The sequence below is a fragment of the Leucoraja erinacea genome, chromosome 22 (genome assembly GCF_028641065.1).
Source record: "Leucoraja erinacea ecotype New England chromosome 22, Leri_hhj_1, whole genome shotgun sequence".
Classification (NCBI taxonomy): domain Eukaryota; kingdom Metazoa; phylum Chordata; class Chondrichthyes; order Rajiformes; family Rajidae; genus Leucoraja; species Leucoraja erinaceus.
The window spans coordinates 5705249-5717172 of record NC_073398.1 but is presented as its reverse complement, the minus strand read 5'-3'; positions in this window follow the sequence as shown (position 1 = coordinate 5717172).

The window sequence follows — 11924 nt, the reverse complement described above, 5'->3', positions numbered from 1 at the left end:
CAGATCGGGTGATTGACTTGGCCACTCAAGAATTGACCATTTTTTAGCTTTGAAAAACTCCTTTGTTGCTTTAGCAGTATGTTTGGGATCATTGTCTTGCTGTAGAATGAACCGCCAGCCAATGAGTTTTGAGGCATTTGTTTGAACTTGAGCAGATAGGATGTGTCTATACACTTCAGAATTCATTATACTACTACCATCAGCAGTTGTATCATCAATGAAGATAAGTGAGCCAGTACCTTCAGCAGCCATACATGCCCAGACCATAACACCCCCACCACTGTGTTTCACAGATGAGGTGGTATGCTTTGGATCTTGGGCAGTTCCTTCTCTCCTCCATACATTGCTATTGCCATCACTCTGACATAAGTTAATCTTCGTCTCATCTGTCCACAAGACCTTTTTCCAGAACTGTGGTTGCTCTTTTCAGTACTTCTTGGCAAACTGTAACCTGGCCATCCTATTTTTGCAGCTAACCAGTGGTTTGTACCTTGCAGTGTAGCCTCTGTATTTCTGTTCGTGAAGTCTTCTGTTGACAGTGGTCATTGACAAATCCACACCTGACTCCTGAAGAGTGTTTCTGATCTGTCACACAGGTGTTTGGGGATTTTTCTTTATTATAGAGAATTATTCTGTCATCAGCTGTGGAGGTCTTCCTTGGCCTGCCAGTGCCTTTGTGATTTGTAAGCTCACCAGTGCTCTCTTCTTAAAACAAACAGTTGATTTTGGTAAGCCTAAGGTTTGGCTGATGTCTCTAACAATTTTATTCTTGTTTCTCAGTCTCTAATGGCTTCTTTGACTTTTATTGGCACAACTTTTGCCCTCATGTTGATAAACAGCAATAAAAGTTTCCAAAGGTGATGGAAAGACTGGAGGAAAGACTAGGTGCTGAGAGCTCTCTTATACCTGCATTAAGGAGGCAATTAAACACACCTGAACAATTATAAACACCTGGGACACCATGTGTCCCAAACATTATGGTGCCCTGAAATGGGGGGACTATGTATAAACACAGCTGTAATTTCTACGTGGTGAAACCAAAATGTATAAAAATGGTATTTAATAAAATCTGACAATGTGCACTTTAACCGCATGTGATTTTTTTCTATTACAAATCTCCAATGGTGGAGTACAGAGGCAAATAAATAAATGATGGGTCCTTGTCCCAAACATTATGGAGGGCAATGTAGCTTCATAAACTATCTATGCAAATGGACAGTGGTTACATGTGATGTATTGAGTCAAGAGTCAAGTGTTTTATTGCCAAATGTCTCAGATAGAACGATGACATTTTTATTTGTAACATCATATGTAAACATAGAACGCTGTAAACAATATAATAAACGAGAGAGAAAAAAGTTCAGTGTGTGTATATATATTCATACACTCAAAAATACACATATATATAATAATAATAATAATAAAGTTTATTACAGACTCAAGGTCCAGGCAAGGGGCAATATTACATTAAAAATGCATTGCATATTAAATATCATAAATACATATAAAATCTTGGTATATCACTTATAAAAACATCATCATTTATATATTTAAAAAAAACACAATACATAAGTTAAAAATCCAGATTAAAAGATGATCAGTGTCCTACAACGAGACAACGATACCAGTGTCTCCACAGCTAGGATTCGTAGCGTGTAGTGCTAACCCTTATGCTTGACAATGTATCATGTATATATTTCATATCTACATATATCACACTGGTGTATCATGTATATATATATATATATATATATATATATATATATATATATATATATATATATACATATATACATATATATATATACACATATATATATATATATATATATATATATATATATGCGCACACATATGTACACACAAAAAAGAACGATAATAGTGCATAATATTGGTGAATGTACACTTAAATCTACAATGGCCCCTCAGTTTAGGAATGTAAATAGACTTTGATGTGAGAATAGATGAGATAACTGTCCCACCTAATTTAGTTCGCTATCTGTTGAATACCATCTGTCAAATGACCCCAAAACAACACAGGCAAAGAACTTGACAGCATGACTGTGGATGAGATAATGATATTGCCTTTAAGAACCTAAATGGGTGTTGTCAGCGACTTAATTAATTTGAGTCAGTATGCTTGACAAATGGCCTTTAGGCTTTTTAGTGTCATCTCCCACTGTTAAAGTCCACTTGAGAGCGAGCTGCATCACATCAGTTCATTAAGTTTTAAACGTAGCCCTCTTCCCATTTCTGCGCCAGCACAATGAGAAAACACTATGTGGCGCATTTAAAACCGGCAGCCAGCCCGCCCGCACGGCGATAAACAAAATCTGCAAGTGAAGCCAGGCTCCACATGGAGGTAGTCAATTCCCCTGGAAGTTGGAAAAATATGCAAATATGCAAAGACGACGGCGGTCTTCTGAGAAAGATCTCGCTTTCGGGGACGGGGGTGGGGGAGGACAATTGAAGGGAAAATAATAGATCAGCCGCCCATGGCCAGACACAGAGAATGAGGCAGAGTAAAGCTGTCACAAACAAGCGTTTACATGAATATGCCTTCAACAACATTTTAATACATACTTCATCGCTGCCCTGCCACCAGGGCTGTGACCTATCGTTCAAACAGCAAGAGGACTCAGGCGCTGATCGAGGTCCCTAGCTCTCACTAATGGAGACTGGTCATTGGTATTTATCATCCTTTCTAAAGGCTTAGGTTTTTCCGAGATTACGTGGCAAGCATTTCGTCTTTTTAGTTTAGTTTAGTGATACAGCATGGAAGCACTAGTTAGTTTAGTTTATTCGAAAGTGTACCGAGGTACAGTGAAAAGCTTTGCCGAGTCCGTGGCGACCAGTGGCCCCCGCACACTAGCACGATCCTACACACACCTGGGGCAATTTACAATTTTTACCAAAGCCAATTAACCCACAAACATGTGCATCTTTGGAGTGTGGGGGGAAACCGGAGCACCCGGAGAAAACCCACATAGTCACGGGGAGATCGTGCAAACTCCGTACAGACAGCACTCGTGGTCAGGATCGAACTGTGGTCTCTGGCGCTTTGAGGCAGCAACTCTACCACTGCGCCACCTTGCAGCCCCTTTGGACCCTTCTTCAGATTAATGTTCCCGACCTATCCATGTTTTGCAGAAATGCTGCCTGACCCGCTGAGTTACTCCAGCACTTTGCGTCATCTTTATAGTGTAGGATTAGTTAATAGTTACTTGATGATCAGTGGGCTGGAGGGAATGTTTTCATTCCATACGGCTCCATAATTCCATACTCCCGAATGTCCACCCATTTGACCAAACGTGTAAACCTTTCTTGTGCGGCAGCAGTGTCAACATTTTATTGTCAACGTAACACAAAGCGTCTTGTGATGTCATATGTTCCCCAGACGTTTAGTGTAGTTTCGCGATACAACGCGGAAACAGGCCCTTCGGCCCACCGAGGCTGCACTGACCAGCGATTGCCACACACTTACACCATCCTACTCACACTAGGAACAATTTACATTATACCAAGCCAATTAACCTACAAACCTGTACGTCTTTGGAATGCACCTCATCAGTGTTGTTTCGTTGCAAATAAATGTCACTTCAGGCTTTGCCTAGATCTTCATATCTCTAACGCAGGTAGAATTGAAATGACTGCCTCAATCTACCTGATGTGAAAGACTACTTTTGGGGACGATTAAGATAAAACACAGTTATATATATTGCTTTCCATCAGCGGTGACCTTAAATAGCCTTCCTATAAACAGTCTCCTCGGAGTAATTGAAATAATGAACCTTCCACTGTGTTCCCATGTAATGTACAGAAAGACCTCAGCTTTAATCAAAAGGAATGGTGCCTCTTAAAGCAGAACTGGTCCCAAGTGACATTGTCTGTGCTTCCATTAAATGCTTACTGCTTGTTCTCCGCATGTGTCGCCTTGTTCACTGTTGTTCTTCTTAGCGTTTTGGTCTTTTTCAATTATTCTTGTGACCAAAAGTGCTCATGTCTGACGGCTTTCTCCCTCTTCGACCAGGAAGACAGCTTGCAAAGTAATGCTCCATCCCTTCACGAGTCCACCTCAATAGCAATAACACGGTGGTTTGGAGTGACTCGATGGGTCAGGCAGCATCTCTGGATGGCCATTGTCTTTGCCCCCCGAACCTACGCGGAATAAATTTAGTCTAGTTCAACTTAGAGATTCAGCACGGAAACAGGCCATTCCGCCCATCGAGTCCACGCCGACCTGCGATCCCCGCACACTAGCACTATCCCCACACACACACACACACTAGGGACAATTTACAATTTTTACCAAGCCTATTAACCTACAAGCCTGTACGCCTTTGGAGTGTGGGAGGAAACTAGAGCACCCGGGGGAAACACACGCAGGTCATGGGGAGAACGTACAAATTCCGTACAGACAGCACCCGTAGTCAGGATCAAGCCCGGGTCTGTGGCTCTGCAAGGCAGCAACTCTACCGCTGCGCCACCGTGCCGCCCCAATGCTGAGAACTATATTCTGCATTCCTTTCACTCTTAATGTAAAATCACAACTCTTAATGTAAAGTCCCGTCACAAACGACATGTTCTTGTTTATAGTATTATCTGACAGAGACACAAAGTGCAGAGTAGCACAGTGGGTCTGGCAGCATCCCTGGAGGACATAGATGGGTGACATTTTGTGTCGGGACCCTTCTTCCCGAGCGGAAACATCAACTATCCAAGTTCTGTGGAGCCACTGTGTTACTCCAGCACTTTGTGTCTTTTTTCTGCAAACCAGCATCTGCAGTTCCTTTGTGTCTATAATATTATCTGATTTGACTGGAGGGGTGGGAGATTGCAACCTTCACGGGGTCCGCCCTGTTTCGACGAATGCAATCAACCTGGCGTGCACAATCAAATAAGATCAAATAGAATAAGTTGTTGTCCGACAACTTTAGGCTGTGAATGCCATACGCAAGAAGAAGAAGATTTGAAGTTACACAAAAATGCTGGAGAAACTCAGCGGGTGCAGCAGCATCTATGGAGCGAAGGAAATAGGCAACGTTTCGGCCCGAAACGTTGCCTATTTCCTTCGCTCCATAGATGCTGCTGCACCCGCTGAGTTTCTCCAGCATTTTTGTGTACCTTCGATTTTCCAGCATCTGCAGTTCCTTCTTAAACAAGAAGAAGATTTGACTGGATAGCATACAAAACACAGTGTTTCACTGTACCTTGGCAATAATACTGTGACAATAATAAGCCTTAACCTAAACTTAAACATGGATATGCGACTTTTTGGGTCATGATCCTTCTTCAGACTCTGGCATTTTGTGTTTTACTCATGAGTCCAGTGTCTGCAGTTCCTCATGTCTCAATAGCAGTCACCTCAACTGCGTGACATACTTAGAGCTGGATTTACAGAGAGCGCAGTTTTAATTGACATCTTTCAGCTTCTTTTCTTTTTGCAAATCACAGTGGTGCAGCGGTAGAGTTGCTGTTCCACAGAACCAGAGTCTCGGTTTCGACCCTGACTACTGCTAATGCAATTACCGGTACGGAGTTTAACATTCCATCTGTGGCCACTGGGTTTCCGTGCCGAACCGGTTTTTCCTCTCACTTAGTCCAACCTGCCTTAACTGGCATTGTTAACCCTCCATTCCCTTCTTATCCCCATATGCCTATCCAATAGTGCTTTGTACGGGGAGATCAATGGCCTGCCACCACCACGGTGGGCCGAAGGGCCTGTTTCCACACCGCTACCACTCTCTGAGTAAAGAAGTTCCAAGAATAACATGCTAATCTTCTGTGGGTAAAACAGACAGTCATGTCCTCATTGTTTGAAAAGGTCTCAAGGGAAAAGCTTGTTCCACATCAACTCTGTCTATCCCTCTCATCATTTTAAAGACCTCTATCAAGTCCCCTTTTCACCTTCTGCGCTCCAGAGAATAAAGACCTAACTTATTCAACCTATCTCTGTAACTTAGTTGTTGAAACCCAGGCAACATTCTAATAAATCTCCTCTGTACTCTCTTTATTCTGTTGCCATCCTACTTATAATTAGGTCGACCAAAATTGTACACCCTACTCCCGTTTTGGTCTCACCAAGCTTGCAGCTGTTACATAACATTACTCGTGCCATTATGGATCTTTTATACATTCTCTCTGTGACCGGTGGGACACAAAGTCCAGGTGCTCCGGGTTTCCTCTCACACTCCAAAACGGTTAACTGGCGTTTGTTAAAGAAAATTGTAAATGATCCCCAGTGTGTAGGATAGTGCTAGTGTACGGGGAGATCACTGGCTGGCACGGACTCGGTGGGCCGAAGGGCCTGTTTCCGCGCTGAATCTCTAAAGTCTAACATCTAAAGCCAAGAATAACATGCTAATCAAATTGGGTAAAACAGACAATTAACCTAATCATAGCCACAAAAGGTCATGGGGAAGACTGGGAAGAAAAGAGAGTTTGCTATAATTAAGCGACTGACTTCGCAATTTGAGCTTAATTTATCTGTAAATGGGTAACTTTCGCATAAACATGACGAGATGATTATGTCGCAGCGATGTTGCTTCTGATTTCCCCCGAGTCTCCACTAAGCCATGTATCTTTGCTGCGCTGACAATTTGTGTTCTTAAAAATATTTGATTCTCCTGGTGTCCGTTTAATGCTCTGCATCTGAGCTGACAGCTGTTACATAACAAGAGGCATCGTAACATCATTCCTAAATCTTCCTAGTACAAGATGCCTGCAGCTGCTGGTGGTAGACACAAAGTGCCGGAGGAACTCAGCGGGTCAGGCAGCATCTCTGGAGAAAAGGAATAGGTGGCGTTTCAGGTCGAGACCCTTCTTCAGACTGAGAGTCGGTGGAGAGGGGAAACTAGAGGTATGAAAAGGTTCAGCTCCGATGGCCAAAGGAAGGTGGAGCCCACAATGGTCCATTGTTTAGCAAGGGACTGCAGATGCTGGTTTAAACCGAAGATAGACACAAAAAGCTGGAGTAACTCAGCAGGACAGGCAGCGTCTCTGGGGAGAAGGAATGGGTGATGTTTCGGGTTGAGACCCTTCTTCAGACTGAGAGTCACGAGAAAGGAAAACGAGAGACATAGACGATGATGTAGAGAGATAAAGAACAATGAATGAAAGATATGCAAAAAAGTAACGATGATAAAGGAAAGGCCGTTGTTGGCTGTTTGTTGGGTGATAACGAGAAGCTGGTGCGACTTGGGTGGGGGAGGGATAGAGAGAGAGGGAATTACTTCAAGTTAGAGAAATCAATATTCAGACTGCCACGTTATAAGCTGCCCAAGTAAATTATAAAAATAGGAGTTGATTATGATTCTTATGATCATCGAAGAGGCCGTAGGGCCAGTCTCCACACTGTGTCCCTAAATAAATAAAACACCACAGGTTCTGCAGTGATATCGGGTCAGGAGAAGGTGACGTTTTATCTGCCTGTGTTTTTCCAAGTCATCCAATGTTGTCAGATGTGAGTGAGCCAGTGGGGGCCCCTTGTGACAGAAGCAGGAACCACTGAAAGTACTCGCTTGTCAGGACTCAATATCCAGTTCGCCAATTTTAGGTAAGTTCATTCCAAGAGTTTAGTTTAGTTTACAGCGAGGAAAACGGAGATTTCGGCACGGCCACTCGTCGGTACGACTCTCGTGACCACCCCCCCCCCCCCGCACAAATCTTCACGGCCCTGCACGCACTGGGGACAGTTTTCCATTTACAACAAGCCAATTAACCGACAAACCTGTACGTCTTTGGAGTGTGGGAGGAAACCGAAGATCTGGGAGAAAACTCACGCAGGTCACGGGGAGAACGTACAAATGATTTTTTAAAACTCGGGAGAGCTCTTGGAATGAACTCGTACCGTGGGACAGGGCTTTAAGGCAGCAAGTCTCCCGCCATGCCACCATGCCAGCCTTCTATTAGAAATGGGTGGAAAGGAACCTCAGATGCTGGTTTATACCAAAGGTAGACACAACATGCTGACGTAACTCAGCGGGTCAGGCTTCATCTGTGGAGAGAAAGGACGGGTGACGTTTCAGATCGGGTCTTTTCTTACCTCCAGTTCCCTCCCCTCTGCTTTCAGTCTGAAGAAGAGTCCCGACCCGAATCATCACCCATCCTTTCTCTCCACAGATGCTGCCTGACTCACTGAGTTACTCCAGTGCTTTGTGTCTTTCTTATTTTTTTATTGGAACTGGCTTTTTCTACCTGGTATTATTTTAGCTCAATGTTGCTATTTTTTGTCACATAGTCTCATTATTGGCAACAATTACACAAAGCGCTCTAGCTGAAGTTAAATGTCATGTATGTAATCTGCTCTCATCCTAGCAGAGGTATTCCCCTTGTTCTGCCCATCCTTCCGCCCATTATCTCTGCTACCTAAGACAACCTGGATTCTCTTTTATATAGAAGAGAGAGTCAAAATGTCTGTACTCAACCTGCGACACACCAAATAAAACAATTCAAGTTTGTCCAATCTTTCCTTATAGCTGATATCCTCTATTCCAGGTGGGTGACCCAAAACGTCACCCATTCCTTCTCCCCAGAGATGCTGCCTGTCCCGCTGAGTTACTCCAGCACTTTGTGTCTATCTTCGGTGTAAACCAGCATCTGCAGTTCCTTCATGCACACTCCTATGCATTTCTTTTAATCGTTTAATCTTCATGGCCCTTTCTAGTCTGCCTCTCATGGTTGATGAATTTCATGGATTCCTGACTTGTAATAGCTGTCAGGTGTACATTTCCACACTCTATTAAACAGTTTATTTCTTGCTAACTGATTGCCTGGGCAGGCAGTCAGTATTACTTCACTGCCTGTCCATCAGTGTCACACATGTTCAGACTGAGCATCAAGAGCAGACAGCTGAGGCTTCTAGCAGCATCACAACCACTCTCCTACCCGTTGCAATTTAGTGCGAGGAGTAATCTTTCCTTAAAGATGCAGCATGGAAACAGGCCCTTCGGCCCACCGAGCCCATGCTGGCCGGCGATCACCCTTTCACGCTATTTCTGCATTATCCCACTTTCTCATCCACTCCCTACACACACGTTGCAATTTACGGAGGGCCCAATTAACCTGCAAACCCGCACGTCTTTGGGATGTGGGAGGAAACCGGAGCACCCGGAGGAAACCCACATGGTCACGGGGAGAACGTGCAAACTCCGTACAGACAGCACCCGTGGTCCGGATCGAACCCGGGTCTCTGGGCGCTGTAAGGCAGCAGCTCTACCACTGCGCCACCGTGCCGCCTCTGTTCCCATTGTAACATCCAATGGAGACACGATGAACTGCAGATGCTGGAATCTTGAGCAAAAGACAAAGTGCTGGAGGATCATAGCGAATCAGGCAGCATCTGTGGAGGGAATGGACAGATGACGTTTCGGGTCGGGACCTTTCTTCAGAGTCCATTGAGTGGATTTGTACCATAACCTGACAAGGTAAACTGCCCCCCCCCCTCTGTAACTCACAAAATGAGGCACTGCGGATGCTGGTTTACAAAAAGAAAGGCACAGAGTGCTGGAGTAACTCAGCAGGTCAGGCAGCATCTCTGGAGAACATACAGGCAGCGCCCATTGTCTGAATTGAACCCCTGTCTCTGGGTTCTGTCGGGCAGCAACTCTACAGCTGCACCACCGTGCCACCTTGACCATGAAGTAAACTTCAAGTGATCCATAGGCCTGCTAACATTCAAATCCTGTTGCCTGTTCCTTTTGAGCACCGTAACTCACACAGCCATCTTCTTCCTGTTAATTTTGTTGTATTTACAGGCTTGTGAAACTCCTGCGGGTAAGAATATTACTTTAGTTTAGAAATACAGCGTGAAAACAGGCCCTTCGACCCATCGAGGTCGCGCTGACCAACGATCACGCATACACTAGCATTTTCCTACACACTAGGGACAATTTACAGAAGCCAATTAACCTACAAACCTGCAAGCCTTTGGAGTGTGGGAGGAAACTGAGGCGCCCGGAGAAAACCCACGTGGTTATGGGGGGGGACGTACAAACTCCATTCAGAGAGCACCAGTAGTTTCTCTGGCGCTGTAAGGCTGTAACTCTACTGCTGCGCCACCGTGCCGCCATTTCATTGTTCCGTTGTCGTCATGAGAAATTCTCCCTACTCTCCTTAATATAGATGCCTTCCCACTCTTGTCAACAAAATAGAGAGAGTACAGAGGAGATTTACTAGAATGTTGCCTGGGTTTCAGCAACTAAGTTACAGAGAAAGGTTGAACAAGTTAGGTCTTTATTCTTTGGAGCGCAGAAGGTTAAGGGGGGACTTGATAGAGGTTTTTAAAATGATGAGAGGGATAGACAGAGTTGACGTGGAAAAGCTTTTCCCACTGAGAGTAGGGAAGATTCAAACAAGGGGACATGACATGAGAATTAAGGGACTGAAGTTTAGGGGTAACATGAGGGGGTACTTCTTTACTCAGAGAGTGGTAGCTGTGTGGAATGAGCTTCCAGTGAATGTGGTGCAGGCAGGTTCGTTTTTTATCATTTAAAAATAAATTGGATAGTTATATGGATGGGAAGGGAATGGAGGGTTATGGTCTGAGCGCAGGTATATGGGACTAGGGGAGATTATGTGTTCGGCACGGACTAGAAGGGTCGAGATGGCCTGTTTCCGTGCTGTAATTGTTATATGTTATATGGTTACCACAGCAGTACAGTGGGTGGAGCCACTGCCTCACAGCACCAGAGACCTGGGTTCGATCCCGACCTCGGGTGCTGTCTGTCTGTGTGGAGTTTGCACGTACTCCCCCTGACCGCATCCCAAAGACAGGCGGGTTAATTGGCCCCTGTAAATTGCCACCAGCATGCAGTTTAGTTTAGTTTGTCATCATCACACGTCCATGGAATGGATGAGAAAGTGGGATCCCATCGAACAAGTGTGAAGGGGAGATCGATCGACGGTAGGCATGAGCTCAGTGGGCCGAAGGGCCCGTTTCCAAGTGGTATCTTTCAATCAATCAATTCTGCAGGCCATGTTGCCAATAACGTCACTACTGAATGGTCTCTAGATCCCCACAGAAGTCAGTTAGCCACATCACATAAGGAGCAGACAGCTTACCGTAAGACCTGCAGAACTCTGCTCAACACTGGCAGCCAGCCAGGAAAAGCCTCTTTTATTGCCACTCTTGATGCCAGCATAAGGGCAAGCAAAAGGGGAGGAATAGACTGAATAGTCTGCCACAGAGCATCAAGGCCTGACGATGATGCCTTCCCACACTTGTTTCAAAAAGATGCCAAGCATCGCAAGCAATTCCAAAGAAAATATATACAAAAAGGACATGTGTGTGTGTGGGAGTCTGTGAGTGGGACGATCATCATCTCATCAGTTCATCGTCAGCTGGGGCATGAAGGAGCAGGTTGGACAAAGCACTGGCCTTTCGCTAGTTCAGTTTAGTTCACTTTGTTGTTACGTGTGCCCAGGTACAGTGAAAAGCTTTTCTGCTGCGTGGTATCCAGTCGGCGGAAAGAATGTACATGATTACAATCGAGCCGTCCACAGTGAACAGATACAGGATAAAGGGAATAATGTTTAGTTTAATAAGGATAAAGTCCAATTATAGATAGTCCAAGAGTGTCTAGTGAGGTAGATGGTTGGCCAGGCGCAGTCATAGAATGATTCAGTTGCCCGATCAGAGCTGGGAAGAAACTGTCCCTGAACCTGAAGGTATTAGCAGACGGCACGGTGGCGCAGCGGTAGAGTTGCTGCCTCACAGCGTCAGGAACTTTTAAGGGCCTGTCCCACGATGCGAGTTCACCCAAGAGCTCTCCCTAGTTAAGAAAAAAAATCAAACTCCAAAGTGTAAAGTCTAAAGTACGGTTTTCACACTTCTGTACCTCTTGCCTGATGGGAGAGGGGAGAAGAGGGGAGAAGAGGGGAGTGACCGGGGTGAGACTGGTCCTTGATTATGCTGCTGGCCTTGC